Genomic DNA, 17,317 nt, shown 5'->3' on the forward strand with positions numbered 1-17,317 from the left:
ACTCGCGTGCATGCGCACCCATGTGTGTGCGTGTGTGTGTGTGCCGCGAGGGTAATAAAGAGGAGGACTGTTTTTAGTTTTTCTTACTGGAAGGAATTGGAATGTGGTTAAGTTCATACAAAGAAAAAGATCCCCCGTGTAGCCTTAACACACTGTAGGGGGCGAGTACTGTTAGCGAGCACCTATTGAACGCCGGCTCTGTACATGAGCGGGTGTAGATGGGTGGCCAGCACCACACCCAGCCGCCTTTGTCTCTCCAGTGGCAATGTTTTACACACCAGCTACTCATTTGTGGCTGAGTCGAGCTAGGGGAGGCCCAGAACCGGCTCAAATAGTGGTAACTGATGTCGGCCGTGAGCGGTAATTGAAGTCGGGTCGTGGGGTTCGTAGCGCAGTGCGCCACCACTGCTCCCCCGAGTTTGTAAACAACAACAACGAGCGCCGTTCGCCACGAAGTGGTGGTGATGTCACCGCGGCCAATTAATTTACCACTAAAACCACGAATTAAACCACGAATTGTACACACGCACGCATACACACGCGTGTGCACAGACCTGGCAATGTGATGATCTTTTTTTAGTGCAAGTTTACAATGCGTTTTTGATTTAAGTAACAGTGAGCGCATCGCAGTGGCCATGTTTTATCCTGCAGTGAGGCGCAGTTGGTCATAGGCAGAGGGGGGAACAGGCTCGGCTCAGACCTGTACTTAAACTCATAACAGACTGAATGAATGCGATCATCTTCATCGCAGAATGCCACAACGCCGTTGCGCTGTTGTTGCTGTTGTCGTGCGCACTTAAAACTTCAGTCTGTTGCACGATTGTCTACGCCGTCGTTAGTGTTTCCATCGCAATTCTCAAACGTCCTCTCGGACTCCTTAGATCCAACCGCAGGATCATAGATCCAACCGCAGGATCATAGATCCAACCGCAGGATCATAGATCCAACCGCAGGATCCTAGATCCAACCGCAGGATCATAGATCCAATTGCAGGATCATAGATCCAACCGCAGGATCATAGATCCAACCTCAGGATCATAGATCCAACCGCAGGATCAAGGATCCAATCGCAGGATCATAGATCCAACCGCAGGATCATAGATCCAACCGCAGGATCATAGATCCAACTGCAGAATCATAGATCCAACCGCAGGATCATAGATCCAACCGCAGGATCATAGATCCAACCGCAGAATCATAGATCCAACCGCAGGATCATAGATCCAACCGCAGGATCATAGATCCAATCGCAGGATCATAGATCCAACCGCAGGATCATAGATCCAACCGCAAGATCATAGATCCAACCGCAGGATCATAGATCCAACCGCAGGATCATAGATCCAATCGCAGGATCCTAGATCCAACCTCAGGATCATAGATCCAACGGCAGGATCATAGATCCAACTGCAGGATCAAAGATCCAATCGCAGCATCAAAGATCCAACCACAGGATCCTAGATCCAACCGCAAGATCATAGATCCAACCGCAAGACCATAGATCCAATCGCAGGATCATAGATCCAACCGCAAGATCCTAGATGCAACCGCAGGATCATAGATCCAACCGTAGGATCATAGATCCAACCGTAGGATCATAGATCCAACCGTAGGATCCTAGATCCAACTGCAAGATCATAGATCCAACCACAAGATCAAAGATCCAATCGCAGGATCATAGATCTAACCGCAGGATCATAGATCCAACCGCAGGACCAAAGATCCAAACGCAGGATCATAGATCCAATCGCAGGATCATAGATCCAATCGCAGGATCATAGATCCAACCGCAGGATCATAGATCCAACCGCAGGATCATAGATCCAACCGCAGCATCAAAGATCCAACCACAAGATCATAGATCCAACCGCAAGATCATAGATCCAATCGCAGGATCATAGATCCAACCGCAGGATCATAGATCCAACCGCAGGATCAAAGATCCAACCGTAGGATCGTAGATCCAACCGCAGGATCATAGATCCAACTGCAGGATCATAGATCCAACCGCAGGATCCTAGATCCAACCGCAAGATCATAGATCCAACCGCAAGATCAAAGATCCAATTGCAGGATCATAGATATAACCGCAGGATCCTAGATCCAACCGCAAGATCAAAGATCCAACCGCAGGATCCTAGATCCAACCGCAGGATCCTAGATCCAACCGCTAGATCATAGATCCATTCGCAGGATCATAGATCCAACCGCAGGATCAAAGATCCAATCTCAGCATCAAAGATCCAACCACAGGATCCTAGATCCAACCGCAAGATCATAGATCCAACCGCAGGATCATAGATCCAACCGCAGGATCAAAGATCCAACCGTAGGATCGTAGATCCAACCGCAGGATCATAGATCCAACCGCAGGATCATAGATCCAACCACAGGATCCTAGATCCAACCGCAAGATCATAGATCCAACCGCAAGATCAAAGATCCAATTGCAGGATCATAGATATAACCGCAGGATCCTAGATCCAACCGCAAGATCAAAGATCCAACCGCAGGATCCTAGATCCAACCGCAGGATCCTAGATCCAACCGCAGGATCCTAGATCCAACCGCAAGATCATAGATCCAACTGCAGGATCATACATCCAACCGCAGGATCATAGATCCAACCGCAGGATCATAGATCCAATCGCAGGATCATAGATCCAACCGCAGGATCATAGATCCAACCGCAGGAGCATAGATCCAACCGCCGGATCATAGATCCAATCGCAGGATCATAGATCCAACCGCAGGATCATAGATCCAACCGCAGGATCATAGATCCAACCGCAGGATCATAGATCCAATCGCAGGATCATAGATCCAATCGCAGGATCATAGATCCAACTGCAGGATCCACTTCTGTGAAGTCACTACGAACTCGCGGTCTCCGAATGTTTAAATGCCAACTTCGCCATTATTATTTTTAATGAACCCATTCCAATGACGTACTTGTACGTACGTGTACGCCATTGTACATGTACGTCATCGGGGTTTTCTTCCGATTCCGTTCCGATTACACTTTCGATTGAAGCCCCTTGCGTCGTCGCTCAGCGACTTGCGCTCCTGAACCGCTCCACGTCCTACTGACGAACGAACCCCAAGCCACAGGATTTTTAATTGGGCGCATTCCGCACGGACCTTTGGCCACTCCACCGCCGGATGGAAGTGGTTCACGTCCGTGCGACAACGGTCGTGCCAGTTATTTGATCGTACTCCGCCACGCTGCTTCACTGGAGTTTGCCGAAGGCAGCGAGCATAGGAGTAGAGTACAACAAGAGACCTGACTGCGCCGCCCCTCTGTGCTTCGTGCACGGTGGCGAGGTCCCGTTGAGGTCGGAGCGTTCCGCCCGACTCGCTCATCGGCGCTGAACTTTTCCGCCGCTCCCGAAATAAATTTGGCGCGATTTATTTTAAATGTTATTTTTTGACGCTGGCCGCGACTCGTGGTCTTCCGTCACCTCGCCCGCCCGCCCGCCCGCCCGCCTGCCCGCCTTCTCACACTCCCCGGTGTCTCACTCCCTCCGAGCCAGCTCACTGTCTTCCCGCTCGCCCGCTCCCCCATCCCCACTCGTTACGCACCCCCCACCTTCTCGCCCGTGCCCCCTCCCTGCTCCGTGCTGCCACTTTATTTCGTTTGAGTTTGACGAGAGAGAGAGAGAGACGCGGCGCATCGCTTCTGGCTGAACACAGCGGCGTGCGCACGTCTCCCGCAATCCGGCCCGACAGATCACCGGGCACGCGGGTGACGGGGTGGGGGCAGCCGGGGGGGGGGAAGGAGGAGGAGGGAGGGAGGGGAGAGAGGGTTGGGTTTGGCGGGGGTGGGGGGAGAATGCGGTGGTGGAGGTCTCGGTGCTGCTGCTGTTGCTGCTCAGCTCGGTGTGATCCTCAATCAGGGAGGGGAGCGAGGGAGGGAGGGAGGGGAGCGAGGGAGGGTTGATGGTGAGAATAGAAAGAGACAAAGAGGAGACGGAGGAGGAGCGAAGGAAGGGAAGAGAACGAGAAAAACCCCGAAACAAATCAGAGACAACATGAGGAGGAGGAAGCCAAATAAAAGCCCTTAATCACGTGACTTGTTTCAAGGAAGGTCCTGCTTGGCATTTTTGTCCGGTTCCTTGTTGAGTGTTCGTATAGGAAACCAGGGTTCCCCATGATAACCGGCCCCAGCCCTTGCCACAAAAATAAAATACCGTGCGTACGTACGTTGACCTTTTTTTTGCACCGTACGTAGCCAACCATGCTAATTGGAGGTGCGGGAAACGCGCACACATAGGTCGCAGTCGCACCCGCAAGGTCACCTCCCGGCTCTTCCGCTGCCACCACTGGGAGTCTCGTACACACGCATAATGATCTCTGTGCGTTTGCTCCCCGCCCCCCCCCCGAGTCACGGATATGACTGGAGGGGGGGGGGCGTTCCACATGTGGGGGGCAGCCACACGGCAGAAGGCCACCGCCCACCCCTCCCCCCTTCGGAGCGAAGTTTCGACCTCGCATTGTCGTCGTATCAACGTCGCACTACCCAAATTGTAAATGTTGTGGATTTACTCTCCAACACACCGGTGGGCTGAGTAATAACTACTTTGGCGTTTTGTTTACGTGACAATTCCCTTACTAAATGGCTGTGTCGGGTGGTGGAAGGTCACGACACAACATTTATACTTGCGCGATCTAACACAAAAACCTTTACTATGAGAGTCGTATCAACGTTTTGGAAAGAGAGTTCGGGAGTGCACCGAGGAACAGCGTTAACAGCTGGGTCGGCAGCCTACTTGCTCTACTGCCACATACTTCGGCCGCAATAAGCGTGCCGTTCCCGCAGAGCAAAACAATAAAAAAAACCACTGCGGGTTCTTTGACAGTGAGCACCGATGGTGTACGGGACCTCGACCGGACGTCTCAACACCTGTGCAGTGGAGTGCCCCCCCCCCCCCACAGCGCAGTCGCAGCTACGAACTGCTCTTGGTCGGGACATCTCATGAGTTTTAAGTGAGGAAGGGAGAGGGCCACCTCCATGACGCTACTCTGATAGTTCATAGTTCATTTATTTGGTATAGCCCTGTGAGCCATTCGGCTCTTGAATCGGGTGCAACCGCAACAAACAAAAAACATGAACAAGAAACATCTTAAAGTGATTATGTGACTGTGCAAACAGAAAATCCAGGAAAAAAAACATCAAAAATATTCCTGAAATAGCACCGTACACCAACGCTGTGTGCAAAAAATCCCAGTGGGATGCAAGTCAAAATAACAACAACAACCACAAGACAACTAAGATTAAGGACATCAGTCTAACTCCGAGCGTGTGCGTACGTGTGGGTACGTGCGAGCGTGTGCGTGCGAGCGCGTACGTGCGTGTGGGTATGCGCAAATCAAAGTGTCTTGCAACCCGAACCGGCGAAGGAGCAAAATCTTAGCTGTGGAAAAATTCAACTCCCCCCCCCCCCCCCGCCACTTCCAGCAATTCAACAATGAATTGTCACGATTCACGCTCGCAACTCGAAAAAATAATCAATTTCTTGTTTTAAACATTGCGAGGGTGTGAATGGCAGCACCTTCAGTGGTCGCAGGGGTGATGTGACCCCATTGCATGGAACCATCTGTGAAACTACTGGACATCTGTGAAAAAGAGCTTTATAGCTCACGGGGATTCCTCCAGAATGAATAAATATTCCTACTTTGATTCTGAACACACACACACACAGTCGGTTAACTGCGCGCATGATTGGACGCGCGTTTTGTGATCGGTCTCGATGGGTCGATGCGCCGCCGTTCCCACCCGGAAGGCGACGGTCGTCGTTCCCCCAGCGAGCGGTGGAAATTCCACGCTCCCATGACAGGGGGCCAGTCCCTCCCTCCGTTCTTCCCTCCTTCCCTGCCTCTCTACCTCCCTCCCTCCCTGCGCCACAACAGCACGACAACCGCACGCCGCCACGGCCTCCCCCGCGGAGCGGCGCAGCGAGTCATCCTAAATAAACAAACTCGGAAGGGGGGGGGGAAAGAAGATTTTAGATTTTTTTTTACAAAACACCAAACAAGAAGGAAGTTTTGGGCTACGACCCGCAGGAAATGAACAAAATAAGGAAACGTGCAGATTGATGGCGCATTAGTCACTGGCTGGTAATTGGACGCGCAGGTCCTTCAAAAGCAGCTTACGGTGCATGCCGCCGAGCTCCGCTCACAAATGAGCTGTTAATATCCGCACGGAGACAACGCGCGCGCACGGGGCTAAGCCCAGCCGGCTAATGAGACACAAGCGGGAAGGGGTGTAGGGACTCCTCGCGCGTGGAGGGGTTTTTTTTTGCTTATCCCCCCCCTCCCCCACCGCCGCCGCCCCCCCTCCCTCCTGCCACAACCCCCAACACTCCATAAACGCGGCTCCGCTCTCGCAGGCGGTGGCGACGGAGGCCTCCCGGGACGTCTCCCTCGGCCCGTTCATCGCTCAAAACGCTTCTCCGCGCCCCGCGTCTCTCGCCCGACGCCGTCGTTTTTAATCGTCGCTCCTCCGTTTCGTGAAGGCGAAGTTTGAACCGCGGAGCCTCTCGACCGCCGGCAACACCCGCCCCCCCCCCCCCCGCTTCAGACGGCGGTGGAAATTCCACGTTTCCGTGGTGGGGTGCGGTGTGGTGTACTCGGCGGCGGGGGGAGGGTGGCAGTCTCTCCGTAGTTTGACAGTCGTTGGCTTCTTACAGGAGTAGGCCCTTGTTTTGGCGGCCGGGGAGGAACGGCGAGCCGAGTTGGCCCCTAACCGCCGGTGCTGCCAGCTAAGTAGAGCACGGCCCGTGGAAGGTGGAGGTTGGTGACGGCCACGGAACTTGCTTCTGAGATCCCCCTCGGAGAGAGGGGGGGGGGGGCCGGGACGTCTTGTCCACGCTGGGGGGCGGCGCTCTCCGACCGTGCCTCGCAGCGAACGCCATTGTGCGGCACGGTCGGGTGACGGGGAATTGGAATCCTCAGGAGCCGCGGTCGTGCCACGTTGAGGGGAGTGATTTGTCCACCGGTCCGAGAGCATCGCGACAATTACCAAACCCGCTTCTTTAGAACTGCTTGTTGTCCCGTTCCCTCCCCGCTGCACACGGCGTCGAAAGAAGTTCAACGCGTTCACGCACGTACATCAACCCCCGGCACACTTTAATCACGGGCGGCCGGAGCCCGCGATTCAAAACAAGAATCTGGGCAGTGCCCTCTCAGCGGCGTGACTCGCGAGCTTCTTGGCCGTTGCGCGAGTTCACCGTCTGCCACATGCGAAATTCTTGAATGCAGGCGAGGGGAGAGAGGGCAGGACCCACCCTGGCTCGCAGTGGTGGCCTGCAGGTCGGCGTGCTTGTTCTAAGGCGGCAGTCCAGCCCCGTGGCGGTACTCGGATCACGTCGGCAACGACGTTCAAATGGTCCCGTGTCATCGCGGTTCACGAGGGTTTGCATTCGAGTGGCACGGCCACGTCTGCGTTGTTTTTCCTCCATTGATCGACCGCGGTCCAAATCGTCTCGGTCAGCCCGGGTTTGCCGTTGCCTGCCCGAGGTCGAGCGGTGTCCAGGCATGGAGGTACCGTGGGAGAGACGGTACAGCAAGTAGGCTGTTGGCAGGCTGTCCGCGTTGATGAGTTGTTCTCTCTCACGCAAACCGCTCGGCAGTGAATCTGTAGTGAAATCGGCAGTGAAAATCGGCAATGAATCGACAGTGAAATCGACAGTGAAAATCGGCAATGAATCGACAGTGAATCGACGCCACATCCCAAAGCGGGGACCATCCTTGCAAAGGGGAGCGTCGAGGCTCATCGAGGTCCTGCCATGCATTAATGGAAGACTAGTTCATTGATAACGAACGACCTGAAACAGAAACAACAGACTGCTGAAGCCATCACTCGCCGTCGCGGCAGCTGCGCGTTGCCCGAGCGTCGTACGCGTGGGTAGCTGCCGTGCACTTATCCGCACAGCGCGCTGCGTGAGAAATATATCAACGGATCCTGGGCACCCTCCTCAAGGTCGACTCGGCCTTGAATGGGTACCCGGTGCGGTGTGCAAACGTCACCACTCGGGGAGGCAAGGGCGGCTTGTGCCGTGGTGCTGACCCTCGTGTGCCGTGCTGGCCTTAATAGGTGCTCGCCAACAGCACTTTGCCGTAAGAGTCTGTTAAGGCTACACGGGTGTGGGATCCTCATGTGTGCAGAGCAGGGCTTGAGTGAATCTGTTGCAAGCATTCATTTCGGACAAACACAATTGCATTGCTAAATTCCCATTTTGTGGTCATGCGTTCTAGTTACTGTTTTAACTCTGAGCCATACAGAAGCGACCTGGCCACAAATGACAGTTCAACGAAGCGGCTATCAAGTGGAAATTTATAGCAGCCAAATGCTCTACACGCGTGACATTGATTCTATATGTGGAGGGAAAAACCGGAGGACCCGGAGAAAAATCCACGTGACCACGGGGAGAACATGCAAACCCTAAATATACAGACAGGGTCGGCATCGAACCCACGACCTCCTGAATACCAGGCGAGGTAGTTAACATCTCATAGCCACTGTGATGAGAGAGAGACACGCAAACTCCAAATAGACAGCAGCAGGTATCGTCAGGGTCAGGATCGAATCCACGACCTCCTGCATACCAGGCGAGGTAATTAACATCTCATAGCCACCGTGGCGCCACCTCCACGCACGCATTCATAAAAAGCGGGGCGGGCTGACACCGTTTAAACTTACCGCACGGAGAAAGAAATGTTCCAAAACTCCGAAAGCGACATTATTATTTCTCAATTTTTTTTCCCTCCAGGGTGTGAACCCGGAGTCTAGGAGGCGCTGTCTCGGTGATCTGACACGCCGGTGCATTTAGCCCCCAGAGAGAGCTGGCTCAGACAACAACAAAAACGAGCAAAAAAAAAGAAACCGGCCTTTTCAAAATGTACTCATTTATTTTCGAAACATAGCCGCAGGAGCGAGCCATTACACCGCGCCTCTGCGCACAAATCCCTCGTTTTCCAAGAAACGCGTAAATCCTTCCGCGAAAATTTGGACGGAATTATTTCATTGCGGGAATAAATCGGCGACCGGGGTTGGTCGGGGGAGAAATGTTTGTGGGCGGCAGCGGAGGGGGGGGGGCGGGGGAATACTGGACGTTGGCTACAGAGGAAGAAGAAGGGAAAGTGTTTGAGTGGCAGGGGCTGCTCCGGATTCTTGATCCGGCACGTTGGGCAGAGTCCAGACAAAACCGTAGCCTCCATGGCGGCGGTGGCGGATTCCCCAACCCTCCCCGCTGGTGTGCGCCGCTCGCCGCCCGCTCGCTTTGAGATCGATCTCCGGGATATAAATGAGAGCTCGGGGGTGGCGGGAGGCGGGCGGAGAGACGCCGTGACCTTTCGCATTTCCAACTTGTCAGGAATACAGCAGCAGCAGCGGCAGCGGCGGCGGCGGCGTGCACGCTCTTCTCTCCGCGCGAGCTCGCGCGCACGCGAACAAATCGCCGCCGTTGATGATGCCCAACAATAATGCACGGGGGCGCCCCATTTTGCCATGCCACCTCCGTATTTAGGCCTCCTCGTGCCGTCTGGGTGTTATGGGGCGGGCGGGGGGGGGGTGTTTGACCATACTACACCACGCTGGTAAGTGTGGGTTGCAGGCGGAGGGAGCGAGGGAGGGGCCAGGTCCGGTTCAGATGCCGCTCGCCGCTGATGTTCGTAGCCGTGGCTGTGAATCGCGTGCGGGTCGTGGGGCTTGTCACTCGGTGAGCTCACTGCGCCGCCTCTGCTCCCCGCCGTTAGTGACGACCGCGGTGCCGCATTTTCGTGATTTACCCGTGAAAGATTCAAGTGTGCAGGAGGGGTCCCGCTTCGACACATTTTGGCCGATGATGCATTCCCAGTTTAATTATCCGTTATGTTGTGCCCCGGCGTCAATGTGAGGGCGCGGTAGAAAATAAATCCCACGCACGCAAAAAAAAGGGGTGAAACACCCAACAACCCTAGCCGGACCAGGTCGGCAACCTACTTGCTGTGCTGCACTCCACAGCCAGCTCGCTCGCACACACTTCGACGGCGACGATGATGAACGCGTGCCTCCGGATCGCTGCTTCTCGAGCATCTCAGGCATCCTCCTCCCCAGCCTGATACATATGCTGATGTGCGGTAATTAAGATAATTTGCCATAATATGCCGTAATTACTTTTACCATAGGCTAGATATGCTCGCGTTGATTTGAATGGCTCCTGAGTTAAACTGCCTTGAGCACCACCTGACATATGGCACTGAAAGATATATAACAAAAATTATATGAACACAAAGACAAAGATTCCCCGTATAGCCTTCACAGACTGTTGGGGCAAGTGCTGTTAGCGAGCACCAATGAAGGCCGGCACGGCACACGAGGGGGTGGGTGGCCAGCACCACGCCCGACCGCCTTTGTCTCCCCAGTGGCGATGTTCACACGCTGCACCCAGTACTCATTTGAGGCTGAGTCAACCTAGGGGAGGCACAGGTCCGGTGTTGGCCGTGAGCAAGAATCGATCTCTGGTCGCCAGGTTCGTAGCGCAGCGCAGCGCTAACCGCTACACTACCGCTTCCCACAATATATACACACATACACAATCATTATATAGACTGTGCATACCGCGCACAGCTCAGCACAACGTGTAAATGGAGTTAGAGCAAAGATCCCTCTTCTAGCCTGGGTGGATGCTTGCTCAGGTGCTGTTCGCGAGTAGCTGTGAGGCTTTACAGCGTGGTAGGGCCAGCAACCATGCATTAAAGGATGTCCTTTCGTTGCTGGTGTGCAAATTCGCTCATTTACCCAGGAAAGCCTCGCCGGGTCTCATGATTATTTTTCAGGAGGATCCTGCCAAGTTGGGCAGGGAGCGGTGATGGTGCTTCGTGGATTCCAACGGAAGTAATTTGCGGCAATTTTTTTCTTTCTTTATTTCAAATTTAGCCCAATTTGGACCATGAATGCACTTCAACATTCACTCGTTTAAGGCTGAGTAAACCTAGGAGAGACCCAGGCCAGGATCAGGTACCAATTGCTGCTTATGGTATCCTTGGTAGGGAATCTAACCCAGGAATATCGTGGATACATGCAACAGCCACCATTTGTCACTAACTGGCAGTGACATCACCACAGCGCTTGTGCCAGGCCATGTGCACATTTGCACACGATGCACATGCATGCTGCACACACACTGTATACTGCAAAGGCAAAGATCCCCCATATAGCCTAAATAGGCTGTTAGCGAGCACCTATGAAGGCCGGCACGACAGACGCAGCTGCGGGTGGCCAACACCGCGCACAGCCGTCAATGCCTCCCAATGCTGATATTTACACACACCGCACCAGGTAATCATTTCAGGCTGAGTCGACCTAGGGGAGAGCCCAGGACTGGTTCAGAAAATCGCCACTGTCCGTGAGCGGGGTTCGTGGCGGGGCGCGCTAACCGCCGTGCTGCCGCTCCCCACCGCGCACGCACGCACGTACACACACGCGCACGTGTACACACACGCGCACGTGTACACACGCGCACGTGTACACACGCGCACGTGTACACACACGCGCACGTGTACACACGCGCACGAGCGTGGGGAGCGCGCGCGAGTGAAGGATGGTCGCGTCGCGGGGGCCTCGAGGACTTGGGGGCGCTGGCTCCGATCCCGTGACGGGCGGCGCTCGCTCCGTTAGTCCCGAGAAAAATGATAATTGGGGCTCGCGTCTGTCGCGTGGAATCCGCGGGTCCTGGAGCTCGGCGGCTCGACGAGACGCGGCCGTCGCCGGAGACGTCCCCCGTCGCCCCCCCCCCCCCCCCGCCGCTCGCGCTAATTGCCCGAGGTTCTCGCGCCGACCGTAACCGTCCGGCGTGGCTATCGCGCGCCCAAAACAACCGGGAACCGGGACGCGTCGCGGGAACGGGGAGCGGGGGGGTGTGGGGGGGGGAGACGTCGGCGGAGGGGGGAGCCGCGCGGTGAACGCGCCGAGCGTTGCCGCGTCGCGGACGGGGAATAATTCGCTTCCGACAAACTCGGGAGCGAATTGCCGCTCAAGCGGAGCGTTGACGAGGTGGCGGCGCTCTGCTGCTGCTGCTGCCGTTAACCGCTCCGAGCCGGGGGGGCGGGATGTTGCGGTGCTCATCAGAATCAGTATTTAGAGTGGAAGAATCCGATGAGTTATTACGAAGCTCTTTTTTTTCCCACGGATGTCCAGTAAGGGGTCACACGGGGTCACAAGGTTACAACAACAAACGGTACAAAAACACGAATAGGAGTGCAGAGTACAGGAAAGGCAACCAAATCGGCCAAAAGCATACAAATTAAACCAAACCATCCCCATCCTACCAGGCAAATCCTCACTGAGGTCAGCACGGGCAACCACCGCTGACATGCGCACAAAGGAACGTTACTTATTCTTCTGTCGAACTCGGGAGGAGGGATGATGGGCCGAGTCCACCCTCCCACCCCCTAACTGGGATCGGAACTTGTCATTTTTACCGATCCCTTGCTCCACCGATTTCCCAGGACTACTAACTGCTTCAACAAGGGCACAATGCTGGGAACACCAGCACAGATGGCAACCCTGCCCGGGAGGCGGGGGGGGGGACAGCTTTTTAAACTAAAAACATTTTTCATGTTAAATTTTGATTTAAAGCTTTCGTGACTGCAGGGATTCATATTCTTGGTTCTTTCGGTAAAGTCGCGTAGAAGGGAAACAATAAAATAATAAAAATATAAAACAATAAAAATCTCACGACGTTTCGACTGCAACACAAGCAATCGTCATCAGGTGTTACCAGGTAAGGCCCACTGAGCTATAGTAGCTCTTTTTCAGAAGCGACCTCGCCATCACAAACTATAGCTCAATGAAGTGGCTTATCGCGTGAAAATGTATAGCAGCCATATACACTCTAAACGCGTGGTGTTGATTCTAAATGTGGAGAGAAAACCCGGAGGACCCGGAGAAAAATCCACGCAACTCCATATATACAGGCGTCGGGGGTCAGGATCGAACCCACGACCTCCTGTATACCAGGCGAGGGAGTTAACATCTCCTAGCCACTTGTGTTGGCCTTGCCCACAGATACGGTTTAATGCGGTCCGGCGTCTCCGCTGGCGGTGGAAGCCAGGAAAGTCTGTGGTCGGTTCGTCCACCGAGTTTTTCAGCTCAGTCCGGTTGAGGTGGAACAACGTTCGGGGCAAGGACCCTCGGCATCCATCCATTGATGGCGCGTTTTTCCTTGACGGATTTCTGGACTTCAGGAAGAGCTGTCTTTCGGGCACACGGTGAATCGGGGCGGGTGCCCCGGGCCCTTCGCTTTGGGGGGGGGGGGTCCCCACATTTCGACATCACGGTGTTAGTTTGAAGGCGTCAGGGAGGAGGCAGGGATCCCAGGCATTGTGATTTGTCCCAGGCCCCGCAACTCCCTCTATGGACGGCCCTGACTTGAGGCATCACCTTGGGGGTTTGTGGCACGGCCGTGATCTTCTGGTTCCGTACACTCGACGTTTACGGCCTGAGCCTCTTCGAGTGACGGAGGGTTTGCGATGTTTGACAAACGCTGGCGGCCAGGGGAGCGCGGCGGAATGTTGGGTGGGAGTTCCAGAGAAGCTTTGGGATCTGTGCATCCGTGGACGTGGCCGGAGTGCTAATCGGAGGTGCCGGGGGAAGAACAACAAACTCAACACAAAAAGCAGTTCTAAAGAAATGAGTTGTTCAATTTAGATTGAAGATGACCTCCCGATCGACTGGTCTCCGTCATAGGAATGTGGAATTTCCACCACTGGCTCAGGTCTGCCAATGAAGACGAGTGACCCGCAGTGCTTGTGTGAGTGGGGGAGCTGCTTCGACTTTTTGGAGAGGGCTTCTTTGCGGGAGACAAAATGTACCGTTTCTGCTCACACACAAAATACAAACAAAGACAAAGATCCCCCGTATAGCCTTCACAGACTGTTGGGGCAAGTGCTGTTAGCGAGCACCTATGGAGGCCGGCACGGCACACGAGGGGGTGCGTGGCCAGCACCACGCCCGACCGCCTTTGTCTCCCCAGTGGAAATGTTTACACACTGCGCCAGGTACTCATTTGAGGCTGAGTCGACCTAGGGGAGGCCCAGGACCGGTTCAGATAATCGTCACTGGTGTTGGCCGTGAGCAGGAATCGAAACCTGGGTTGCCGGGTTTGTAGCGCAGCGCACTACCTGCTACACCACCGCTCCCCGCACACAAACACACAACATTATTTGGCTAAAGACATCCAAAGTGGCACCCTCCTGGAAAGTCTACTCTGGTTGAATTCAAATCAAGCCTTGCTACTCAAGTATTAAAATTAGTTCACGAGAAAGAAAATCCAAACATCTGCGGAAAGCTGACCTACATAGATATATATTTATAAATGTATAACTTAATACTCATGCATACAAATGTACGTCCTGTATTCATTATTAAATTATCATCATCATCATCAATTATTATCAACCGTCGTCGTTATCGTTGTATTTCATACATCCCGCTGCCATGCCTGGTATACAGACAGTTCACTAAAACGTTAAAAAAGCAAGGAACATGCAAAATAAAACACATTTGGGAGAAAAAAAGGGAGAAAGAGGGTAGTAGGGAAAATATTTTTTAAAAGCTAAGAAAATTCCAGTACATTTCCACGTAATCATTGTTGTGCTGTCAGCTTAAGTTCAGCCCAGGCAGGCAAGCGCGGCTCCAATCCAGGGAAATCCACGCCGGGTTTTAGCCGGAGGCTCGTGCAGGTCATGGCAGAAGCTCCAAGGTCACGCTCAGTCCCTTGCACAATTGAGGCGGCGGACGATAAGGCAGGGGAAGTAATTTATCTTAAATTTTCTCATTACTGTATTTTGCTTTCCAATCAAACTAATTTGATTTTCAACCCACTTTATGATAAATTGTTAAAATAATTACCCCTCTGCTCGTTAAAAATTCAATTATTCATCTCACCGAGATTATAAACCTACCCCTAATTCTCTCCCTTAATTCACAAAAAAATTCACATTACGGCTCTGCGCTTTGTTGAAAATGTCATTATTATATTAGGAGCGGTAGCAGTGATATCACGGGTTATGGTATCACGGTGCTATCATTACAGAATTATCGCCGTTCTATATTTTTTATTCCGTTTTATTATCGGTGTTATAGTTGTCCATCACTGACAGTATTATTAGTTTATTGCCGTGTTATTATTATTATGCACTTGGAATTGATAAAAGTATTATACTGTACTGAATGTTAAAATTCTATTTTTTTTTCAATAATGAAGTAAAAATTATATGGTGTTCTAACCTATCAGGTGTCATTATAAGTGTGCATTAATACACATATTAATCATACGCGGTAATGTTATGATATTATTAAAAAAATGATTAACTGTAAAATGAATAGCGGTAATTTACAGCCCCTTCCCAAATCAACTGCTGAATGACTGAAGGCCTTCCTGTGCCACGTCAGGGGTTTTTGTGAGTTTCCGAGACATACTTGACCAGGCTGGCCCCAGCCAGGGCGGGTTTCCGTGACAGGACCACACGCTTATAACGCACCGTTATTATCACTTCATCACAGAGCACCAATTTGAGACGAGGCCGCCGCCGCTCTCATCATTTCGAATTCCTCTTCTGCCGCCGGGGCTTCTGCGCGGAGCGTTCCGTACATTTGCAAACACAAAATGCCACCGCCGCCGCGCGTGTTCATTCGAACGCCTCCGCTGATTCTCCCGGAACGATTTCACAAGCCGCGTGCGCCGAGCATATTTTATTCGAGACGAAAAAGGATCCGTTTTTTTTTTTTTGAGAGCAGAGGAGGCAATTTGGCTCCGCGGCGATACGCCAGAGCAGCCTTCCGCCGCGATAAGGGGGCACCGGCGGCTTGCTTGACAAACCCTCGCCGCAGATGATGGGACAGCCGCAATAAAATCTTCATTATTCCTCGAGCAGGCGCGGCCGGGGCCCTCCCGCGCGAGCGCTGCGGCTGTGCTGATAAAGTCGAGGCGCACGCCCGCGTAGGGCGGACGGGCGGGCGGGCGGGCGGGCGAAGGCGCGGACGCGAGAGCCGGCGGAGTTCCGCGTGCTTTACGCGTCGCTGGGGAGGCTGCGGTTAGAGCTGTTGACTCGCGACCGGACGATGCCGGTGGGCGGCTGGGGCCCGCGGTTGCTCGAGGGTTTAAAGACCGAGTAGCGCCTTTGTGCGGAAGTCACCGGCCGGCGTTTGTCCCATGGACAGGCCGGCATCGCCACGGCAGGAGAGAATTTCCGCGACCCGGCTCAAGGTCGTCGAACGGAGATGAACGCTGCCGCCCCCCCCCCCCCACCTCCCCCCCCCCCCCCAACACCGCGTTGCAGCTTTGCGCACGGAGACACAAACACGCAGACACAAACACCCACATAACAGGCTCGCGCACACACGCTCACGTCTTCAAACGCTCACGTGTTCACGCGTACACCCTCGCATGTACACGCTCACGCGTGCACGCTTGAATGTACACGCAAGCGCACGAAGGGGTTGGGTGGCCACGCCCAGCCGCCTTTGTCTCCCAAGCGCTCAAATTTACACACCAGGTAATCGATGTAGGGGAGGCCCAGGACCAGTTGAGATACTCGTCACTGCTGTTGGCTTTGAGGGGGAATCAAACTCGGGTCACCGGGTTTGTAGTGCAGTCTGCTGACCACTGTGCCACCGCTCCCCACACACGCACACATACACACACTCACATACACACACACACTCAACATACACACACATACACACACTCACATACACACACACTCAACATACACACACATACACAGACTCACATACACACACACACTCAACATACACACACATACACACACTCACATACACACATCACATACACACACACACTCACATACACACACATACACACACTCACATACACACAGATGCACACACTCACATACACACAGATTCACTCCGATAGCCTGAGCAGACTTTTTGGGCAAGTGCTGTTAGCGAGCACACACATACACACACATACACACACTCACATACACACAGAGACCTTGACTTACTTCCCCTAAAGGACAAATAAACGCAAAACAACGAACAAAACAACTTTTACTGCTGTCGGCAAGAAAAAAAAACAAGCAATAAAACGCCGACCCCGCTGAGTAATTTCATGTTCATGTGTTTGTTTCTCAGCATTTTACATTTTCTCCGTGCAATAGCTATTCATTATGTATCCAGGAGAGCCTCGGTGAGCCTCAGGAGTGGCTCTACGGGAGGGTCCTGTTCTGCCCTGGTTGGCTCCCTTTGTTTTCTCAGTCGTTTTGGTGTGTGAGTGGGTGGGTGGGTGGGGAGGGAGGGGGAAACCGG

The 17,317-nt window shown here is 53.4% G+C and overlaps 1 protein-coding gene across 5 annotated transcripts in view; it reads left to right on the top strand.

Moving 5' to 3' along the window:
• Positions 1-17,317, top strand: part of LOC116945009 (pre-B-cell leukemia transcription factor 1-like) — a 235,145-nt gene that overhangs the window by 214,256 nt on the left and 3,572 nt on the right. The window lies entirely within an intron of this gene.

The sequence above is a fragment of the Petromyzon marinus genome, chromosome 22 (assembly GCF_048934315.1).
Source record: "Petromyzon marinus isolate PM22_M1 ecotype Great Lakes invasive population chromosome 22, UKy_Petmar_22M1.pri1.0, whole genome shotgun sequence".
Lineage (NCBI taxonomy): Eukaryota > Metazoa > Chordata > Hyperoartia > Petromyzontiformes > Petromyzontidae > Petromyzon > Petromyzon marinus.